General features: G+C 60.5%; 2 non-coding genes across 2 annotated transcripts; both read right to left on the reverse strand.

Annotated features, from left to right (window-relative positions):
• Positions 1-1,177: 1,177 nt before the first annotated feature.
• On the reverse strand, positions 1,178-1,296 carry LOC131865233 (5S ribosomal RNA). The gene has a single exon (XR_009363962.1). It is a non-coding gene; the product is annotated as a 5S ribosomal RNA (ribosomal RNA).
• Positions 1,297-9,113: 7,817 nt separating this feature from the next.
• Positions 9,114-9,232, reverse strand: LOC131865247 (5S ribosomal RNA). The gene has a single exon (XR_009363976.1). It is a non-coding gene; the product is annotated as a 5S ribosomal RNA (ribosomal RNA).
• Between the last annotated feature and the right edge of the window lie 11,718 nt (positions 9,233-20,950).

The following is a 20,950-nucleotide window of genomic DNA, read 5'->3' on the forward strand; positions in this document are numbered from 1 at the left end:
AGCGCATCAAAGGTGCGCACCTCGGTGTGCTCCGAGGTGCGAACCCGAGAGCGCTCCGAGGTGCCCACGAAGTCGAAAGTCGGGTTAATTGCATTGTTTTCCCCGGGTGCGCTCCGAGGTGCGCAACATCGGCGCGCACCAAGGAGGGCTCCGAAGTGTGCTCCAAGGTGCGCACGATGGCGTGCACCTCTGGTGCGCACGATTCGGAGCTCGGTTTGACCGGGGTGCGCACACCTTGGCTGGGTTGCGCACCTTTTGTGCGCTCCAAGGTGCGCACGAAGTCGGAGCTCGGTTTGCCCCGGGTGCGCACCTTCGCCAGGGTGCGCACCTTGATGCGCACGCCTTGGCTGGGCTGCGCACCTTGGTGGGCGCCATGGTGCGCACCTTTCGTGCGCTCCAAGGTGCGCACGAAGTCGGAGCTCGGTTTGCCCCGGGTGCGCACCTTGGTGGGCGCCATGGTGCACTCCGAGGTGCCCAAGATTGGTGCGCACCAAGGAGCGCTCCGAAGTGCGCTCCAAGGTGCGCGCGAAGTCGAAAGTTGGGTTAATTGTCCGGTTTGCCTCGGGTGCGCACCTTGCGTGCACCTTCGCCAGGGTGGGCGCCTTGGTGCGCACACCTTGGCTGGGCTGCGCACACCTTGGCACCCGCGTTTCCTTCATTTTAAATTTTTTTTTTTTACAATCTCTCAAGTGGGAAATTCTATAATCTCAACTTTTTTTGCCTTTTCAGGAAACTTTTGAATGGAGCGCATCATTGGTGCGCTCCGAAGTGTGCTCCAAAGCTCTCTCCAGCTGCGTGCACCTGCCCCGGCCGCGCACCCGGCCCCGCCCAGCTTCGCTCACCTGTCCCGGGCGTCTGGTGCGGAACCTTAGAGTAAGAAACATCACCGTGCACCTTGGCCAACGTGCGCGACTCGACCGAGCGCGCACTGGCCGAGGTGCACACCGATTTCACCTGGGTGCGCGCGCAGCACCTCGGGCGCACCGGGGTGCGCGCACAACGCCCGGGTTGCACCGTGGCCTGTGTGCTCGGGGCGCCTCGGGTGCGCGCTCGGTGTCGCCCCCGCGCGCGCGGTAGTGCGGGCAGCGCACCCCGGCCCGGCCCGGCCCCGACGAGAACGCAAACGGGCAAAAGGTTTATTCAAATAGCATTGCGATGCCCGGCGAAAAACTAAAAAAGGGTGCAACACCGGGACTTCCCGGGAGGTCACCCATCCCAGTACTACTCCGGCCCAAGCGCGCTTAACTGCGGAGTTCTGATGGGATCCGGTGCACTAACGCTGGTATGATCGCACCCGTTATGAGCTTGTCGCAGTGTGTACTTAGCAAACCGCGACCCACGTGCGAATCCACCCCGGCCACCCACCCCCGTCGAGGTGCACACCCTCCCTCGCGAAGTGCGCCCCGTTCGCCAAGTGTGAGCCCTGCCCGGGTGCGCGCACCTTGCTAGGGCGTCGGGTGTGCACCCGGCCCGGCCTACGTGCGTGCACCTGTAGGGGGCGTCGTGTGCGTGCAGTGTCCCGTCTGCAACGCGGTGCCCACACACCACCTCGGGCGCAACGACCTGCGCTCACATGTGGGCCGAGTGCACCTTGGTGCATGTTCGGGGCGCCTCGGGTGCACGCTCGATCTTGCCCCGGTGCACCAAGGCGCTCGGTTTGCCCCGGGTGCGCACTTGGTGCAAGGTGGGCACCCAAAATAGGGATCAAGCACCAAAACACAAGTTTCGGGATGCAAAATGGGACCCAAGGACCACAAATGCGTTCCAAGACCCATGATGGGTCCACGAGAACAAAAATGTGTTCCGAGACTTAATAAACAAATATTGGGTTTTAGGAGAAGAAACATGCTCTGATGCCCAAAACGAGAATCGACCCCGAAAAGGCCACAGGCCAAAAGTGGGATGCGAGACAAAAAAAAATGGGACCCGAGGACCAAAATTGGGTTCCCAGGTCGAAGACAGGGCAACCGGACAAGAAACGACCTCTAAGGCTCGAAATGAGTCCCGACGACTAAAACTTGACAAGAAGCACCCATCAGGCACCCAACTCGACACCCATGGGATGCCGACCCACCCGGGCTTCCACCTAGCACACCTTGGCACCCACCCACCCTCGCACCCAACCTCGCACCCAACTTAGCACCTTTGAACCCACATTGGCACTCACCCTGACCCTGGCACCTTGGAACCCACATTGGCACTCACCTTGACCCTGGCACCCACCTTTGCACTCACCTTGGGACCCACCCTGGCTCCCACCTCGGCACCCACCCAGACACCCACCTTGGTTCCTTGGCACCCACCTTGGATCCTTGGCACCCACCCCGACACCCACCTTGGCACGCAACTTGGCTACTTGCCACCCACCTTGGCTCCTTGACGCCCACCCCGACAACCACCCCGTGACCTACCCTGGCTAGGGTTGGTGCACACCCACCCTGGTGCCCACCTTGGCACCCACCCTATGACCCACCTTGGCACGCACCTTAGTACCCACCCCGTTACCCACCCTAGGACCCACCCCGTGACCCACCTTGGCCAGGGTGGGTGCCTTGGTGCGCACAACTTGCCTGGGCTGCACACCAGGGCGGGCTCAAGATGGCACCCGCGTTCCGTTTTTTTCACTATCTTTCAAAACGGAAATTTTAAAATCTCATTTTTTTCTTTTTTTTGCCTTTTCTGGAAATTAGTGAAGGCAGCGCATCAAAGGTGCGCAATGCTGGTGCGAACCCGGGAGCGCTCCGATGTGTGCTCCAAGGTGCGGCGTGCACGAAGTCCGAGCCCGGTTTGCCCCGGGTGCGCACCTCGCGTGCACCTTCGCCGGGGTGAGCACCTTGGCTGGGTTGCGCGCCCTGGTGCGTACCAAGGAGCGCTCTGAAGTGTGCTCCAAGGTGCGGCGTGCACGAAGTCGGAGCCCGGTTTGCCCCGGGTGTGCACCTCGGGTGCGCACCTCGCGTGCACCTTCGCTGCGGTGGGCACCTTGGCTGGGTTGCGCGCCTTGGTGGGCACCATGCAGTGCACGAAGTCGGAGCCCGGTTTGCCCCGGGCGCGCACCTCCGCCAGGGTGGGCACCTTGGTGCGCACAACTTGCCTGGGCTGCGCATCAGGAAGGGCTCAAGATGGCACCCGCGTTCCGTTTTTTTCACTATCTTTCAGAACGGAAATTTTAAAATATCGTTTTTTTTTGCCTTTTCTGGAAATTAGTGAAGGCAGCGCATCAAAGGTGCGCAACGCTGGTGCGAACCTGGGAGCGCTCCGATGTGTGCTCCAAGGTGCGGCGTGCACGAAGTCGGAGCCCGGTTTGCCTCGGGTGCGCCCTGGTGGGCACCATGGTGCGCACCAAGGAGCGCTCCGAAGTGTGCTCCAAGGTGCGGCCTGCACGAAGTCGGAGCCCGGTTTGCCCCGGGTGTGCACCTCGGGTGGGCACCTTGGTGCGCATGCCTTGCCTGGGCTGCGCACCAGGGCGGGCTCAAGATGGCACCCGCGTTCCTTTTTTTTCACTATCTTTCAAAACGGAAATTTTAAAATCTCATTTTTTTTTGCCTTTTTCTGGAAATTAGTGAAGGCAGCGCATCAAAGGTGCGCACCTCGCTGCCCACCACGGTGCGCAACGCCGGTGGGCACCCGGGAGTGCTTCGAAGTGTGCTCCAAGGTGCTGCGTGCACGTTGTCGGAGCCCGGTTTGCCCCGGGTGCGCACCTCGCGTGCACCTTCGTCGGGGTGGGCACCTTGGCTTGGTTTGCCCCGGCTGCGCTCCGAAGCGGGGTTATTGGAGCGCCGCCTCTTTTTTTGTCGGAGCGTTTGGTGGGGTTTCTCGCATTGGCTCTTCCGAGGCCCGGTTGCCACCCTGGCGCGCACGAAGTCGGAAGTAGGGTTAATTGCCCGGGTGCGCACCTTTGCCAGGGTGGCACCTTACCTGGGCTGCGCACCAGGGCGGGCTCAAGATGGCACGCGCGTTCCGTTTTTTTCACTATCTTTCAAAACGGAAATTTTAAAATCTCCTTTTTTTTTTGCCTTTTCTGGAAATTAGTGAAGGCAGCGCATCAAAGGTGCGCACCTCGCTGCCCACCTTGGTGTGCTCTGAGGTGCGCACCCGGGAGCGCTACGAAGTGTGCTCCAAGGTGCGGCGTGCACGTTGTCGGAGCCCGGTTTGCCCCGGGTGCGCACCTCGCCTGCACCTTGGCCGGGGTGGGCACCTTGGCTGGGTTTGCCCAGGGTGCGCTCCGAAGCGGGGTTACTGGAGCGCCCCCTCTTTTTTTGTCAGAGAGTTTGGTGGGGTTTCTCGCATTGGCTCTTCCCAGGCCCGGTTGTTGGGTGCGCTCCCACCCTGGCGCGCGCGAAGTTGGAAGTTGGGTTAATTGCCCGGGCGCGCACCTTCGCCAGGGTGGGCACCTTGGTGCGCAAACCTTGGCTGGGCTGCGCACCAGGGCGGGCTCAAGATGGCACCAGCATTCCCTTTTTCTCACTATCTTTCAAAACGGAAATTTTAAAATCTCGTTTTTTTTTTGCCTTTTATGGAAATTAGTGAAGGCATCGCATCAAAGGTGCGCACCTCGCTGCCCACCTTGGTGTGCTCCGAGGTGCCCACCACGGTGCGCAACGCCGGTGCGAACCCGGGAGCGCCCCGATGTGTGCTCCAAGGTGCGGCGTGCACGAAGTCGGACCCCGGTTTGCCCCGGGTGCGCACCTCGCGTGCACCTTGGTGCGCACACCTTGGCTGGGTTGCGCGGCCTGGTGGGCACCATGGTGCGCACCAAGGAGCGCTCCGAAGTGTGCTCCAAGGTGCGGCGTGCACGAAGTCGGAGCCCGGTTTGCCCCGGGTGCGCACCTTCGCCGCGGTGGGCACCATGGCGTGCACGAAGTCGGAGCCCGGTTTGCCCCGGGTGCGCACCTCGCGTGCACCTTCGCCGGGGTGGGCACCTCGGCTGGGTTGCGCGCCCTGGTGCGCACCAAGGAGCGCTCTGAAGTGTGCTCCAAGGTGCGGCGTGCACGAAGTCGGAGCCCGGTTTGCCCCGGGTGTGCACCTCGGGTGCGCACCTCGCGTGCACCTTCGCTGCGGTGGGCACCTTGGCTGGGTTGCGCGCCTTGGTGGGCACCATGCAGTGCACGAAGTCGGAGCCCGGATTGCCCCGGGCGCGCACCTCCGCCAGGGTGGGCACCTTGGTGCGCACAACTTGCCTGGGCTGCGCACCAGGAAGGGCTCAAGATGGCACCCGCGTTCCGTTTTTTTCACTATCTTTCAGAACGGAAATTTTAAAATCTCGTTTTTTTTTGCCTTTTCTGGAAATTAGTGAAGGCAGCGCATCAAAGGTGCGCAACGCTGGTGCGAACCTGGGAGCGCTCCGATGTGTGCTCCAAGGTGCGGCGTGCACGAAGTCGGACCCCGGTTTGCCCCGGGTGCGCACCTCGCGTGCACCTTGGTGCGCACACCTTGGCTGGGTTGCGCGCCCTGGTGGGCACCATGGTGCGCACCAAGGAGCGCTCCGAAGTGTGCTCCAAGGTGCGGCGTGCACGAAGTCGGAGCCCGGTTTGCCCCGGGTGCGCACCTCGCGTGCACCTTCGCCGCGGTGGGCACCATGGCGTGCACGAAGTCGGAGCCCGGTTTGCCCCGGGTGCGCACCTCGCGTGCACCTTCGCCGGGGTGGGCACCTTGGTGTGCAGACCTTGGCTGGGTTGCGCGCCCTGGTGGGCACCATGGTGCGCACCAAGGAGCGCTCCGAAGTGTGCTCCAAGGTGCGGCCTGCACGAAGTCGGAGCCCGGTTTGCCCCGGGTGTGCACCTCGGGTGGGCACCTTGGTGCGCATGCCTTGCCTGGGCTGCGCACCAGGGCGGGCTCAAGATGGCACCCGCGTTCCTTTTTTTTCACTATCTTTCAAAACGGAAATTTTAAAATCTCATTTTTTTTTGCCTTTTTCTGGAAATTAGTGAAGGCAGCGCATCAAAGGTGCGCACCTCGCTGCCCACCACGGTGCGCAACGCCGGTGGGCACCCGGGAGTGCTTCGAAGTGTGCTCCAAGGTGCTGCGTGCACGTTGTCGGAGCCCGGTTTGCCCCGGGTGCGCACCTCGCGTGCACCTTCGTCGGGGTGGGCACCTTGGCTGGGTTTGCCCCGGCTGCGCTCCGAAGCGGGGTTATTGGAGCGCCGCCTCTTTTTTTGTCGGAGCGTTTGGTGGGGTTTCTCGCATTGGCTCTTCCCAGGCCCGGTTGCCACCCTGGCGCGCACGAAGTCGGAAGTAGGGTTAATTGCCCGGGTGCGCACCTTTGCCAGGGTGGGCACCTTACCTGGGCTGCGCACCAGGGCGGGCTCAAGATGGCACGCGCGTTCCGTTTTTTTCACTATCTTTCAAAACGGAAATTTTAAAATCTCCTTTTTTTTTTGCCTTTTCTGGAAATTAGTGAAGGCAGCGCATCAAAGGTGCGCACCTCGCTGCCCACCTTGGTGTGCTCTGAGGTGCGCACCCGGGAGCGCTACGAAGTGTGCTCCAAGGTGCGGCGTGCACGTTGTCGGAGCCCGGTTTGCCCCGGGTGCGCACCTCGCCTGCACCTTGGCCGGGGTGGGCACCTTGGCTGGGTTTGCCCAGGGTGCGCTCCGAAGCGGGGTTACTGGAGCGCCCCCTCTTTTTTTGTCAGAGCGTTTGGTGGGGTTTCTCGCATTGGCTCTTCCCAGGCCCGGTTGTTGGGTGCGCTCCCACCCTGGCGCGCGCGAAGTTGGAAGTTGGATTAATTGCCCGGGCGCGCACCTTCGCCAGGGTGGGCACCTTGGTGCGCACACCTTGGCTGGGCTGCGCACCAGGGCGGGCTCAAGATGGCACCAGCATTCCCTTTTTCTCACTATCTTTCAAAACGGAAATTTTAAAATCTCATTTTTTTTTTGCCTTTTATGGAAATTAGTGAAGGCATCGCATCAAAGGTGCGCACCTCGCTGCCCACCTTGGTGTGCTCCGAGGTGCCCACCACGGTGCGCAACGCCGGTGCGAACCCGGGAGCGCCCCGATGTGTGCTCCAAGGTGCGGCGTGCACGAAGTCGGACCCCGGTTTGCCCCGGGTGCGCACCTCGCGTGCACCTTGGTGCGCACACCTTGGCTGGGTTGCGCGGCCTGGTGGGCACCATGGTGCGCACCAAGGAGCGCTCCGAAGTGTGCTCCAAGGTGCGGCGTGCACGAAGTCGGAGCCCGGTTTGCCCCGGGTACGCACCTCGCGTGCACCTTCGCCGGGGTGGGCACCTCGGCTGGGTTGCGCGCCCTGGTGCGCACCAAGGAGCGCTCCGAAGTGTGCTCCAAGGTGCGGCGTGCACGAAGTCGGAGCCCGGTTTGCCCCGGGTGCGCACCTTCGCCGCGGTGCGCACCATGGCGTGCACGAAGTCGGAGCCCGGTTTGCCCCGGGTGCGCACCTCGCGTGCACCTTCGGCGGGGTTGCGCGCCCTGGTGGGCACCATGGTGCGCACCAAGGAGCGCTCCGAAGTGTGCTCCAAGGTGCGGCGTGCACGAAGTCGGAGCCCGGTTTGCCCCGGGTGCGCACCTCGCGTGCACCTTCGGCGGGGTTGCGCGCCCTGGTGGGCACCATGGTGCGCACCAAGGAGCGCTCCGAAGTGTGCTCCAAGGTGCGGCGTGCACGAAGTCGGAGCCCGGTTTGCCCCGGGTGCGCACCTCGCGTGCACCTTCGCCGCGGTGGGCACCATGGCGTGCACGAAGTCGGAGCCCGGTTTGCCCCGGGTGCGCACCTCGCGTGCACCTTCGCCGGGGTGGGCACCTCGGCTGGGTTGCGCGCCCTGGTGCGCACCAAGGAGCGCTCCGAAGTGTGCTCCAAGGTGCGGCGTGCACGAAGTCGGAGCCCGGTTTGCCCCGGGTGCGCACCTCGCGTGCACCTTCGCCAGGGTGGGCACCTCGGTGCGCACACCTTCTCAATGTTTTCTTGCCTTTTCTGGAAATTGGTGAAGGCAGCGCATCAAAGGTGCGCACCTCGGTGTGCTCCGAGGTGCGAACCCGAGAGCGCTCCGAGGTGCCCACGAAGTCGAAAGTCGGGTTAATTGCATTGTTTTCCCCGGGTGCGCTCCGAGGTGCGCAACATCGGCGCGCACCAAGGAGGGCTCCGAAGTGTGCTCCAAGGTGCGCACGATGGCGTGCACCTCTGGTGCGCACGATTCGGAGCTCGGTTTGACCGGGGTGCGCACACCTTGGCTGGGTTGCGCACCTTTTGTGCGCTCCAAGGTGCGCACGAAGTCGGAGCTCGGTTTGCCCCGGGTGCGCACCTTCGCCAGGGTGCGCACCTTGATGCGCACGCCTTGGCTGGGCTGCGCACCTTGGTGGGCGCCATGGTGCGCACCTTTCGTGCGCTCCAAGGTGCGCACGAAGTCGGAGCTCGGTTTGCCCCGGGTGCGCACCTTGGTGGGCGCCATGGTGCACTCCGAGGTGCCCAAGATTGGTGCGCACCAAGGAGCGCTCCGAAGTGCGCTCCAAGGTGCGCGCGAAGTCGAAAGTTGGGTTAATTGTCCGGTTTGCCTCGGGTGCGCACCTTGCGTGCACCTTCGCCAGGGTGGGCGCCTTGGTGCGCACACCTTGGCTGGGCTGCGCACACCTTGGCACCCGCGTTTCCTTCATTTTAAATTTTTTTTTTTTACAATCTCTCAAGTGGGAAATTCTATAATCTCAACTTTTTTTGCCTTTTCAGGAAACTTTTGAATGGAGCGCATCATTGGTGCGCTCCGAAGTGTGCTCCAAAGCTCTCTCCAGCTGCGTGCACCTGCCCCGGCCGCGCACCCGGCCCCGCCCAGCTTCGCTCACCTGTCCCGGGCGTCTGGTGCGGAACCTTAGAGTAAGAAACATCACCGTGCACCTTGGCCAACGTGCGCGACTCGACCGAGCGCGCACTGGCCGAGGTGCACACCGATTTCACCTGGGTGCGCGCGCAGCACCTCGGGCGCACCGGGGTGCGCGCACAACGCCCGGGTTGCACCGTGGCCTGTGTGCTCGGGGTGCCTCGGGTGCGCGCTCGGTGTCGCCCCCGCGCGCGCGGTAGTGCGGGCAGCGCACCCCGGCCCGGCCCGGCCCCGACGAGAACGCAAACGGGCAAAAGGTTTATTCAAATAGCATTGCGACGCCCGGCGAAAAACTAAAAAAGGGTGCAACACCGGGACTTCCCGGGAGGTCACCCATCCCAGTACTACTCCGGCCCAAGCGCGCTTAACTGCGGAGTTCTGATGGGATCCGGTGCACTAATGCTGGTATGATCGCACCCGTTATGAGCTTGTCGCAGTGTGTACTTAGCAAACCGCGACCCACGTGCGAATCCACCCCGGCCACCCACCCCCGTCGAGGTGCACACCCTCCCTCGCGAAGTGCGCCCCGTTCGCCAAGTGTGAGCCCTGCCCGGGTGCGCGCACCTTGCTAGGGCGTCGGGTGTGCACCCGGCCCGGCCTACGTGCGTGCACCTGGAGGGGGCGTCGTGTGCGTGCAGTGTCCCGTCTGCAACGCGGTGCCCACACACCACCTCGGGCGCAACGACCTGCGCTCACATGTGGGCCGAGTGCACCTTGGTGCATGTTCGGGGCGCCTCGGGTGCACGCTCGATCTTGCCCCGGTGCACCAAGGCGCTCGGTTTGCCCCGGGTGCGCACTTGGTGCAAGGTGGGCACCCAAAATAGGGATCAAGCACCAAAACACAAGTTTCGGGATGCAAAATGGGACCCAAGGACCACAAATGCGTTCCAAGACCCATGATGGGTCCACGAGAACAAAAATGTGTTCCGAGACTTAATAAACAAATATTGGGTTTTAGGAGAAGAAACATGCTCTGATGCCCAAAACGAGAATCGACCCCGAAAAGGCCACAGGCCAAAAGTGGGATGCGAGACAAAAAAAAATGGGACCCGAGGACCAAAATTGGGTTCCCAGGTCGAAGACAGGGCAACCGGACAAGAAACGACCTCTAAGGCTCGAAATGAGTCCCGACGACTAAAACTTGACAAGAAGCACCCATCAGGCACCCAACTCGACACCCATGGGATGCCGACCCACCCGGGCTTCCACCTAGCACACCTTGGCACCCACCCACCCTCGCACCCAACCTCGCACCCAACTTAGCACCTTTGAACCCACATTGGCACTCACCCTGACCCTGGCACCTTGGAACCCACATTGGCACTCACCTTGACCCTGGCACCCACCTTTGCACTCACCTTGGGACCCACCCTGGCTCCCACCTCGGCACCCACCCAGACACCCACCTTGGTTCCTTGGCACCCACCTTGGATCCTTGGCACCCACCCCGACACCCACCTTGGCACGCAACTTGGCTACTTGCCACCCACCTTGGCTCCTTGACGCCCACCCCGACAACCACCCCGTGACCTACCCTGGCTAGGGTTGGTGCACACCCACCCTGGTGCCCACCTTGGCACCCACCCTATGACCCACCTTGGCACGCACCTTAGTACCCACCCCGTTACCCACCCTAGGACCCACCCCGTGACCCACCTTGGCCAGGGTGGGTGCACCCACCCTGGTGCCCACCTTGGCACCCACCCATCCTAGCACCCAGCCTGTGACCGGGCTTGGAACCCAACCTTGCACCCGCACCCGTCTTGGCCAGTGTGGGTGCGCACCCATCCTGGCACCCACGTTGTGACACACCCTTTAACCCACGCACCCTAGCACCCACGTTGGCACCCACCTTGGAACCCAACCTAGCAACTTGGCACCCACCCCGTGACCCACCTTGGCATCCACCATAGCAGTCGCCGACTTGGCACCCACCTCGGCACCCACCTTGACACTTGTGGACCCACCTTGCCACTCACCCTAGCATCGACCCATCCTAGCACCCACCCTGGCACCTTTGCACCCTAGCACTCACCCATCCTAGCACCTAACCTGTGACCCACCTTGACACTCACCCTCGCACCCACCTTGGAACCCAACCTAGCACCCACCCACCCTGACACCAACCCTAGCACCTACCCACCCTTGCACCCACCCTGTGACCCATCTTGGCACCCACCCATCCTACCACTCAACCTATCACCCACCTTCTCACCCACCTTGGCATCCACCTTAGCACCCACCCACACTGGCACCTTGGCACCCACCTCGGGCAAGGTGGGTGCACACCCACCCTGGCACCCAATTTAGAACCCACCGAGCATGTTACCCACCTTGGCACCCACATTGCAGCCCACCCTAGTACCCACCCTATGACCCACATTGGCATCCACACCCTAGCACCCAGGCACCTCGACACCCGCCTTGACACCCACCCTAGCACTGAACCTGTGACCCACCTTGGAACTCACCCTAGAACCCACCCACCCTGTGAACCACCTTGGCATCCACCTTAGCACCCACCCACCTTGGCACCCACTCTAGCACTCACCCATCCTAACACCCAACTTGTTACCCACCTTGGCACCCGCCCTCGCGTCCACCTTGAAACCCACCCTAGCACCCACCCACGCAGGAGCCCACCTTGGCACCCAACCTAACACCCACGCATCCTGGCACCCAACTTGTGACCCACCTTGGAACCCACCCTAGTACCCACCTTTGAACCCACTATATCACCAACCCACCTTGGCACCCACCCTATGACCCTCTTTGGAATCCACCCTAGCACGCACCCACCCTGGCACCCACCATGGAGCGCACCCTAGCACCCACCCACCTCGGCACGCACCTCAACACCCACCTTGGTGTGCGCACTGCGCCAACCTCTCAAAGACCCTATGTGGTGCGCTCCAAAGTGTACACCTTTGGTGCGCTCCAAGGTGCGCACCTTTGGTGCACACCGAGGTGCACACCAAAGTGTGCACCGAGGTGAGCACCAAAGTGCACTCCAGGGTGCACACCAAGGCGTGCACCTTTGGTGCGGTCAATGCAAACGAATTCGGAAGTTGGGGTCGATGTCCTAATCGCTGCTGCAGACTACACGTATGAGAATCGGACAAATAGCTTTATATAGGGGAGGTGTTGCGTTTGATGGGTCGACTCCCCTGGTTGTGTGCACTGCACCAACTTCAAAGACCCTGTCTTGTTTAAGAAGTCAAAAGTTGGGGTGGATGTCCTAATCATTGCTGCAGTCTACGCATGTATGAGAATCAGACAAATAGCTTATATAGGGGAGGTGTTGCATTCGGTGGGTTGACTCCCCTGGTTGTGCGCACTGCGCCAACCTCAAAGACCCCGCATAGCAGAAGAAGTCGGAAGTCGGATTTTGGTGAGCACCAAGGCGTGCACCTTTGGTGCGGTCAACGCAGACGAATTCAGAAGTTGGGGTGGATGTCCTAATCGTTGTTGCAGGCTACACATGTATGAGAATCAGACAAATAGCTTATATAGGGGAGGTGTTGGGTTTGATGGGTCAACTCCCTTGGTTGTGCGCATTACGCCAACCTCAAAGACCTTGTTTTCGTTAAGAAGTCAAAAGTTGGGGTCAATGTCCTAATGGCTCCTGCAGGCTACACATGTATGAGAATCGGACAAATAGCTTATATAGGGGAGGTGTTGGGTTTGATGGGTCGACTCCCCTGGTTGTGCGCATTACGTCAACCTCAAAGACCTTGTTTTCGTTAAGAAGTCAAAAGTTGGGGTCGATGTCCTAATTGCTCCTGTAGACTACACATGTATGAGAATCAGACAAATAGCTTATATAGGGGAGGTGTTGGGTTTGATGGGTTGACTCCCCTAGTTGTTCGCATTACACCAACCTCAAAGACCTTGTTTTCGTTTAGAAGCCGAAAGTTGGGGTCGATGTCCTAATTGCTCCTGCAGGCTACGCATGTATGAGAATCAGACAAATAGCTTATATAGGGGAGGTGTTGGGTTTGATGGGTCGACTCCCCTGGTTGTGCGCATTGCGCCAACCTCAAAGACCCTGCATTGCGGATGAAGTCGAAAGTCAGAGTTTGGTGTGCTACAAGGTGTGGTCGAAGGTGCTCACCTAGGTGTGCACCTTTGGAGCACAGGAAAAGTGCCCTCCAAAAGTGCGCACCTTTGGAGTGCACAAAAGTGCCCTCCAAAAGTGCGCACCTTTGGAGCGCAGAAAAGTGCCCTCCAAAAAGTGCCCTCCAAAAGTGCGCACCTTTGGAGCGCAGAAAAGTGCCCTCCAAAAAGTGCCCTCCAAAAGTGCGCACCTTTGGAGCGCAGAAAAGTGCCCTCCAAAAAGTGCCCTCCAAAAGTGCGCACCTTTGGAGCGCAGAAAAGTGCCCTCCAAAAAGTGCCCTCCAAAAGTGCGCACCTTTGGAGCGCAGAAAAGTGCCCTCCAAAAAGTGCCCTCCAAAAGTGCGCACCTTTGGAGCGCAGAAAAGTGCCCTCCAAAAAGTGCCCTCCAAAAGTGCGCACCTTTGGAGCGCAGAAAAGTGCCCTCCAAAAAGTGCCCTCCAAAAGTGCGCACCTTTGGAGCGCAGAAAAGTGCCCTCCAAAAAGTGCCCTCCAAAAGTGCGCACCTTTGGAGCGCAGAAAAGTGCCCTCCAAAAAGTGCCCTCCAAAAGTGCGCACCTTTGGAGCGCAGAAAAGTGCCCTCCAAAAAGTGCCCTCCAAAAGTGCGCACCTTTGGAGCGCAGAAAAGTGCCCTCCAAAAGTGCGCACTTTTGGTGCGCACCAAGGCGCTGGTTCGGTCGTTGCAGGCGAGTTCGGAAGTTGGGGTCGATGTCCTGAGCGGAGGTGCAAACTACACAGGTGTCGGAATCGGACAAATAGCTTATATAGGGGAGGTGTATGCTTCGATGGGTCGACTCCCCAGGTTGAGCGCACCGCGCCAACCTCAAAGACCCTACGGTATGGATGAAGTCGGAAGTTGGGTCCGATGACCGATTCGATTAGTAGGTATGCTCATGAGGTCGGAATTTGGGTCCGATGACCTGCCATGTGCAGGAAGGCGAATGTTGACACTGTGCGTTGCAAGGTGCACACCAAGGCGCTGGTGCGGTCTTTTTAGTCGAGTTCGGAAGTTGGGGTCGATGTCCTGATCGGAGGTGCAAGCTACACAGGTGTGGGAATCGGACAAATAGCTTATATAGGGGAGGTGTATGCTTTGTTGGGTCGACTCCCCGGGTTGAGCGCACCGCGCCAACCTCAAAGACCCTACGGTATGGATGAAGTCGGAAGTTGGGTCCGATGACCGATTCGATATGTAGGCATACTCGCGAGGTCGGAATTTGGGTCCGATGACCTGCCACGTGCAGGAAGGCGAATGTTGGCACTGTGCGTTGCAAGGTGCGCACCAAGGCGCTGGTTCGGTCGTTGGAGGCGAGTTCGGAAGTTGGGGTCGATGTCTTGATCGGAGGTGCAAACTACACAGGTGTGGGAATCGGACAAATAGCTTATATAGGGGAGGTGTATGCTTCGTTGGGTCGACTCCCCGGGTTGAGCGCACCGCGCCAACCTCAAAGACCCTACGGTATGGATGAAGTCGGAAGTTGGGTCCGATGACCGATTCGATATGTAGGCATACTCGCGAGGTCGGAATTTGGGTCCGATGACCTGCCATGTGCAGGAAGGCGAATGTTGGGACTGTGCGTCGCAAGGTGCGCACCAAGGCGCTGGTGCCGTCGTTGCAGTCGAGTTCGGAAGTTGGGGTCGATGTCCTGGTCAGAGGTGCAAACTACACAGGTGTGGGAATCGGACAAATAGCTTATATAGGGGAGGTGTATGCTTCGATGGGTCGACTCCCTGGGTTGAGCGCACCGCGCCAACCTCAAAGACCCTACAGTATGGATGAAGTCGGAAGTTGGGTCCGATGACCGATTCGATACGTAGGCATATTGGCGAGGTCTGAATTTGTGTCCGATGACCTGCCATGCGCAGGAAGGCGGAATTTGGGTCCGATGACCGAGTTGATGGCGTGCCATGCGCAGAAAGGCGGAATTTGGGTCCGATGACCGAGTTGATGTTGATGGCCCGCCATGCACAGGAAGGCGGAATTTGGGTCCGATGACCGATTTGAAGGCGTGCCATACGCAAAAAGGCGGAGTTTGGGTCCGATGACCGAGTTGATATTGATGGCCCGCCATGCGCAGGAAGGCGGAATTTGGGTCCGATGACCTGACATACGCATGGAGTCCGACTCGGGGGCCGATGTTCGATTCGATGACTTGCATTGTGGGTAAAGTCGGAAGTTGTGGTCTTTGACCCGATTCGATGACCAGACTTCGGCTGCTTGAGAATCGGACAAATAACTTATATAGGGGAGGTAGTGTTCTCGAGCATCCTCCCCCCGTGCCCGTTTATGTCGATTGATGCTGGTGCTCGACTGGTTGGAGCGCTCGGATGCAAAAATCTTGCACCAGGATTTATCGATTGTGATGGACACGGCAAGTCTCCTGATTGCTATGCAGGAGCTCATCGTGAATCTCTATGCGGCCTTGGTATGGACTCGACCTGCGGAATGGTTCGGCAATGGTAGTCGCTCCAACACGTCCTTGCAATGGCCACAGAGGTGATTCGACTAGAGCTCCAGTCTAGCTTTTGGGTTGCTTGGCGGACTGGTATAGCCGCGATCGAGTTCCGGCCATGAACGTTTTAGATAGCTCTTGGGCTTTCTGGGACGGAAGTCGGAAGTTTGGGCTGTTGTCCGATTTGATGACCATTCTTCGGATGTGTGAGAATCGGACAAATAACTTATATAGGGGACTGTGTTGTCTCACGCAGCCCCCTCCGTGCCCCTCTATCTCGACCGATGTTGGTGCTTGAAAGGGTTGGGATCGCTCGGATTTATAAACGTGAACCACCATTTGTCGAGTGTGAGGGACGCGGCAGGTCTCCTAAATGCTATGCGGGCGCTCTCTGAGAATCTCTATCCGGCCTCGACACAGACTAGTCTTGCTGAATGGTTTGGCACTGGTAGTCGATCCAACACGTCGTTGTTGTGGCCGCCTAGGCGATTCGATTCGAGCCCCCGTCTAGCTTTTGGGTTGCTTGGCGGATTTTGCCCTATCCGCAAGTGAGCTCGGTCCCTAAACGTTCGAGAAACCCGATTGCTATGCGCCGACTCTCTTTCTTGCGAGCCTCCATCTAGCTTTTGGGTCTCTACGGAACGGAAGTCGGAATCTGGGACCGTTGTTTGATTCGACGAGGCAGACTACGGTTGTGCGAGAATCGGACAAATAACTTATATAGGGGAGGTGTTGACTGGAGCATTCTCCCCCGTGCCCCTCTAACTCGACCAATGCTGGCGCTCGAACGGTGGTAGCGCTCGGATTTTCATTGAGCGCCAGCATTGGTCGATTTAGAGGGGCATGCGAGATTCCCGAATGCTATGCGAGGGCTCTAACGGAAATGTCTATTGGTTTCGGTATGGATGCAATTGCGAGTGGTTCGGCAAAGGTAGTCGTTCCGATGCGTCCATGTCGTGGCCAAATCGATAATTCGATTTGAGCCCTCGTATAGCATTTGGGTCTCTCGATGTGATTCCGCATTCCAGTCCCTTTGGGCACTGCTTGAGCCGCATCCCAGGGGGTTCCCTTCCCAATAATCTGCCTCGCAACCCGATTGCTATGCGGTGAGGCTCCTCGGCCGCCTCGGAACTATCTGTGTATCAGACGCATCGCGGGATAAGGGGTTGGCAACGGTAGTCGCCCCAAGCGCGTCCGATGCTTGGACCATTCCGAGGCGGCCCTGAAGCCTCTTCCGTCTAGCCGTTGGGTCCTTCTCGCCGCATCCCTCGCCTCGCAACCCGATTGCTATGCGGTGAGGCTCCTCGGCCGCCTCGGAACTATCTGTGTATCGGACGCGTCGCGGGATAAGGGGTTGTCACTGGTAGTCGCCCCAAGCGCGTCCGATGCTTGGACCATTCCGAGGCGGCCCTGAAGCCTCTTCCGTCTAGCCGTTGGGTCCTTCTCGCCGCATCCCTCGCCTCGCACCCCGATTGCTATGCGGTGAGGCTCCTCGGCCGCCTCGGAACTATCTGTGTATCGGACGCGTCGCGGGATAAGGGGTTGTCATTGGTAGTCGCCCCAAGCGCGTCCGATGCTTGGACCATTCCGAGGCGGCCCTGAAGCCTCTTCCGTCTAGCCGTTGGGTCCTTCTCGCCGCATCCCTCGCCTCGCACCCCGATTGCTATGCGGTGAGGCTCCTCGGCCGCCTCGGAACTATCTGTGTATCGGACGCGTCGCGGGATAAGGGGTTGTCATTGGTAGTCGCCCCAAGCGCGTCCGATGCTTGGACCATTCCGAGGCGGCCCTGAAGCCTCTTCCGTCTAGCCGTTGGGTCCTTCTCGCCGCATCCCTCGCCTCGCACCCCGATTGCTATGCGGTGAGGCTCCTCGGCCGCCTCGGAACTATCTGTGTATCGGACGCGTCGCGGGATAAGGGGTTGTCACTGGTAGTCGCCCCAAGCGCGTCCGATGCTTGGACCATTCCGAGGCGGCCCTGAAGCCTCTTCCGTCTAGCCGTTGGGTCCTTCTCGCCGCATCCCTCGCCTCGCACCCCGATTGCTATGCGGTGAGGCTCCTCGGCCGCCTCGGAACTATCTGTGTATCGGACGCGTCGCGGGATAAGGGGTTGTCACTGGTAGTCGCCCCAAGCGCGTTCGATGCTTGGACCATTCCGAGGCGGCCCTGAAGCCTCTTCCGTCTAGCCGTTGGGTCCTTCTCGCCGCATCCCTCGCCTCGCACCCCGATTGCTATGCGGTGAGGCTCCTCGGCCGCCTTGGAACTATCTGTGTATCGGACGCGTCGCGGGATAAGGGGTTGTCACTGGTAGTCGCCCCAAGCGCGTCCGATGCTTGGACCATTCCGAGGCGGACCCGAAGCCTCTTCCGTCTAGCCGTTGGGTCCTTCTCGCCGCATCCCTCGCCTCGCACCCCGATTGCTATGCGGTGAGGCTCCTCGGCCGCCTCGGAACTATCTGTGTATCGGACGCGTCGCGGGATAAGGGGTTGTCACTGGTAGTCGCCCCAAGCGCGTCCGATGCTTGGACCATTCCGAGGCGGACCCGAAGCCTCTTCCGTCTAGCCGTTGGGTCCTTCTCGCCGCATCCCTCGCCTCGCACCCCGATTGCTATGCGGTGAGGCTCCTCGGCCGCCTTGGAACTATCTGTGTATCGGACGCGTCGCGGGATAAGGGGTTGTCACTGGTAGTCGCCCCAAGCGCGTCCGATGCTTGGACCATTCCGAGGCGGACCCGAAGCCTCTTCCGTCTAGCCGTTGGGTCCTTCTCGCCGCATCCCTCGCCTCGCACCCCGATTGCTATGCGGTGAGGCTCCTCGGCCGCCTTGGAACTATCTGTGTATCGGACGCGTCGCGGGATAAGGGGTTGTCACTGGTAGTCGCCCCAAGCGCGTCCGATGCTTGGACCATTCCGAGGCGGACCCGAAGCCTCTTCCGTCTAGCCGTTGGGTCCTTCTCGCCGCATCCCTCGCCTCGCACCCCGATTGCTATGCGGTGAGGCTCCTCGGCCGCCTTGGAACTATCTGTGTATCGGACGCGTCGCGGGATAAGGGGTTGTCACTGGTAGTCGCCCCAAGCGCGTCCGATGCTTGGACCATTCCGAGGCGGCCCCGAAGCCTCTTCCGTCTAGCCGTTGGGTCCTTCTCGCCGCATCCCTCGCCTCGCACCCCGATTGCTATGCGGTGAGGCTCCTCGGCCGCCTTGGAACTATCTGTGTATCGGACGCGTCGCGGGATAAGGGGTTGTCACTGGTAGTCGCCCCAAGCGCGTCCGATGCTTGGACCATTCCGAGGCGGCCCCGAAGCCTCTTCCGTGTAGCCGTTGGGTCCTTCTCGCCGCATCCCTCGCCTCGCACCCCGATTGCTATGCGGTGAGGCTCCTCGGCCGCCTTGGAACTATCTGTGTATCGGACGCGTCGCGGGATAAGGGGTTGTCACTGGTAGTCGCCCCAAGCGCGTCCGATGCTTGGACCATTCCGAGGCGGACCTGAAGCCTCTTCCCTCTAGCCGTTGGGGCTTTCTCGCCGCATCCCTCGCCTCGCACCCTGATTGCTATGCTGTGAGGCTCCTCGGCCGCCTTGGAACTATCTGTGTATCGGACGCATCGCGGGATAAGGGGTTGGCAGTGGTAGTCGCCCCAAGCGCATCCGATGCTTGGACCATTCCGAGGCGGCCCTGCAGCCTCTTCCGTCTAGCCGTTGGGGCCATCTCGCCGCATCCCCCACCTCGCACCACGATTGCTATGCGGTGAGGCTCCTTGGCCGCCTCGGAACTATCTGTGTATCGGACGCATCGCGGGATAAGGGGTTGTCACTGGTAGTCGCCCCAAGCGCGTCCGATGCTTGGACTATTCCGAGGCGGCCCTGCAGCCTCTTCCGTCTAGCCGTTGGGGCCATCTCGCTGCATCCCCCACCTCCTCGGCCGCCTCGGAACTATCTGTGTATCGGACGCATCGCGGGATAAGGGGTTGGCAGTGGTAGTCGCCCCAAGCGCGTCCGATGCTTGGACTATTCCGAGGCAGCCCTGCAGCCTCTTCCGTCTAGCCTTTGGGGCCATCTCGCCGCATCCCTCGCCTCGCACCCCGATTGCTATGCGGTGAGGCTCCTCGGCCGCCTGGGAACTATCTTCGTATCGGACGCATCGCGGGATAAGGGGTTGTCACTGGTAGTCGCCCCAAGCGCGTCCGATGCTTGGACTATTCCGAGGCGGCCCTGTGGCCTCTTCCGTCTAGCCGTTGGGGCCATCTCGCCGCATCCCCCACCTCGCACCCCGATTGCTATGCGGTGAGGCTCTTCGGCCGCCTTGGAACTATCTTCGTATCGGACGCATCGCGGGATAAGGGGTTGTCACTGGTAGTGGCCCCAAGCGCGTCCGATGCTTGGACTATTCCGAGGCGGCCCTGCAGCCTCTTCCGTCTAGCCGTTGGGGCCATCTCGCCGCATCCCCCACCTCGCACCCCGATTGCTATGCGGTGAGGCTCCTCGGCCGCCTTGGAACTATCTTCGTATCGGACGCATCGCGGGATAAGGGGTTGTCACTGGTAGTCGCCCCAAGCGCGTCCGATGCTTGGACTATTCCGACGCGGCCCTGTGGCCTCTTCCGTCTAGCCGTTGGGGCCATCTCGCCGCATCCCCCACCTCGCACCCCGATTGCTATGCGGTGAGGCTCCTCGGCCGCCTTGGAACCATCTTCGTATCGGACGCATCGCGGGATAGGGGGCTGTCACTGGTAGTCGCCCCAAGCGTGTCCGATGCTTGGACCATTCCTAGGCGGCCCTGAAGCCTCTTCCGTCTAGCCGTTGGGGCCTTCCCGCCCCATCCCTCGCCTCGCACCCCCGATTGCTATGCGGTGAGGCTCCTCGGCCGCCTTGGAACCATCTGTGTATCGGACGCATCGCGGGATAAGGGGTTGGCACTGGCAGTCGCCCCAAGCGCGTCCGATGCTTGGACCATTCCGAGGTGGCCCTGAAGCCTCTTCCGTCTAGCCGTTGGGGCCTTCCCGCCCCATCCCTCGCCTCGCACCCCGATTGATATGCGGTGAGGCTCCTCGGCCGCCTTGGAACTATCTGTGTATCGGACGCATCGCGGGATAAGGGGTTGGCACTGGTAGTCGTCCCAATCGCATCCGATGCTTGGACCATTCCGAGGCGGCCCTGCAGCCTCTTCCGTTTAGCCGTCGGGGCCTTCCCGCCGCATCCCTCGCCTCGCATCCCGATTCCTATGCGGTGAGTCTTCTCGGCCGCCGCGGAACTATACCTGTTATTGCTACTGCATCCTTCGGCTGGTAACCTCCTCTGCCGCCTTGGAACGTTCTCTTTGTCGGACGCGTCGCGGGATAAGGGGTTGGCACTGGTAGTCGCCCCAAGCGCGCCCGATGCATAGACCGCTCCGAGTCGACCTTGCTTTCAGCCTCTCACATGCATAGACCTCTCTGAGTCGACCCTGCAGCCTCTCACGTTTAGCCTTTGGAATCTCGCCTCACAACATGATTGCTATCCTTGATGCATCCCTTGCCTCGAGCCCTGATTGCTTTCTTGGCTGCATCCCTCCTCTCCTCACAGCCCGGTTGTCATCACTGCTT

This window comes from Cryptomeria japonica, unplaced genomic scaffold (assembly GCF_030272615.1).
Source record: "Cryptomeria japonica unplaced genomic scaffold, Sugi_1.0 HiC_scaffold_107, whole genome shotgun sequence".
Classification (NCBI taxonomy): domain Eukaryota; kingdom Viridiplantae; phylum Streptophyta; class Pinopsida; order Cupressales; family Cupressaceae; genus Cryptomeria; species Cryptomeria japonica.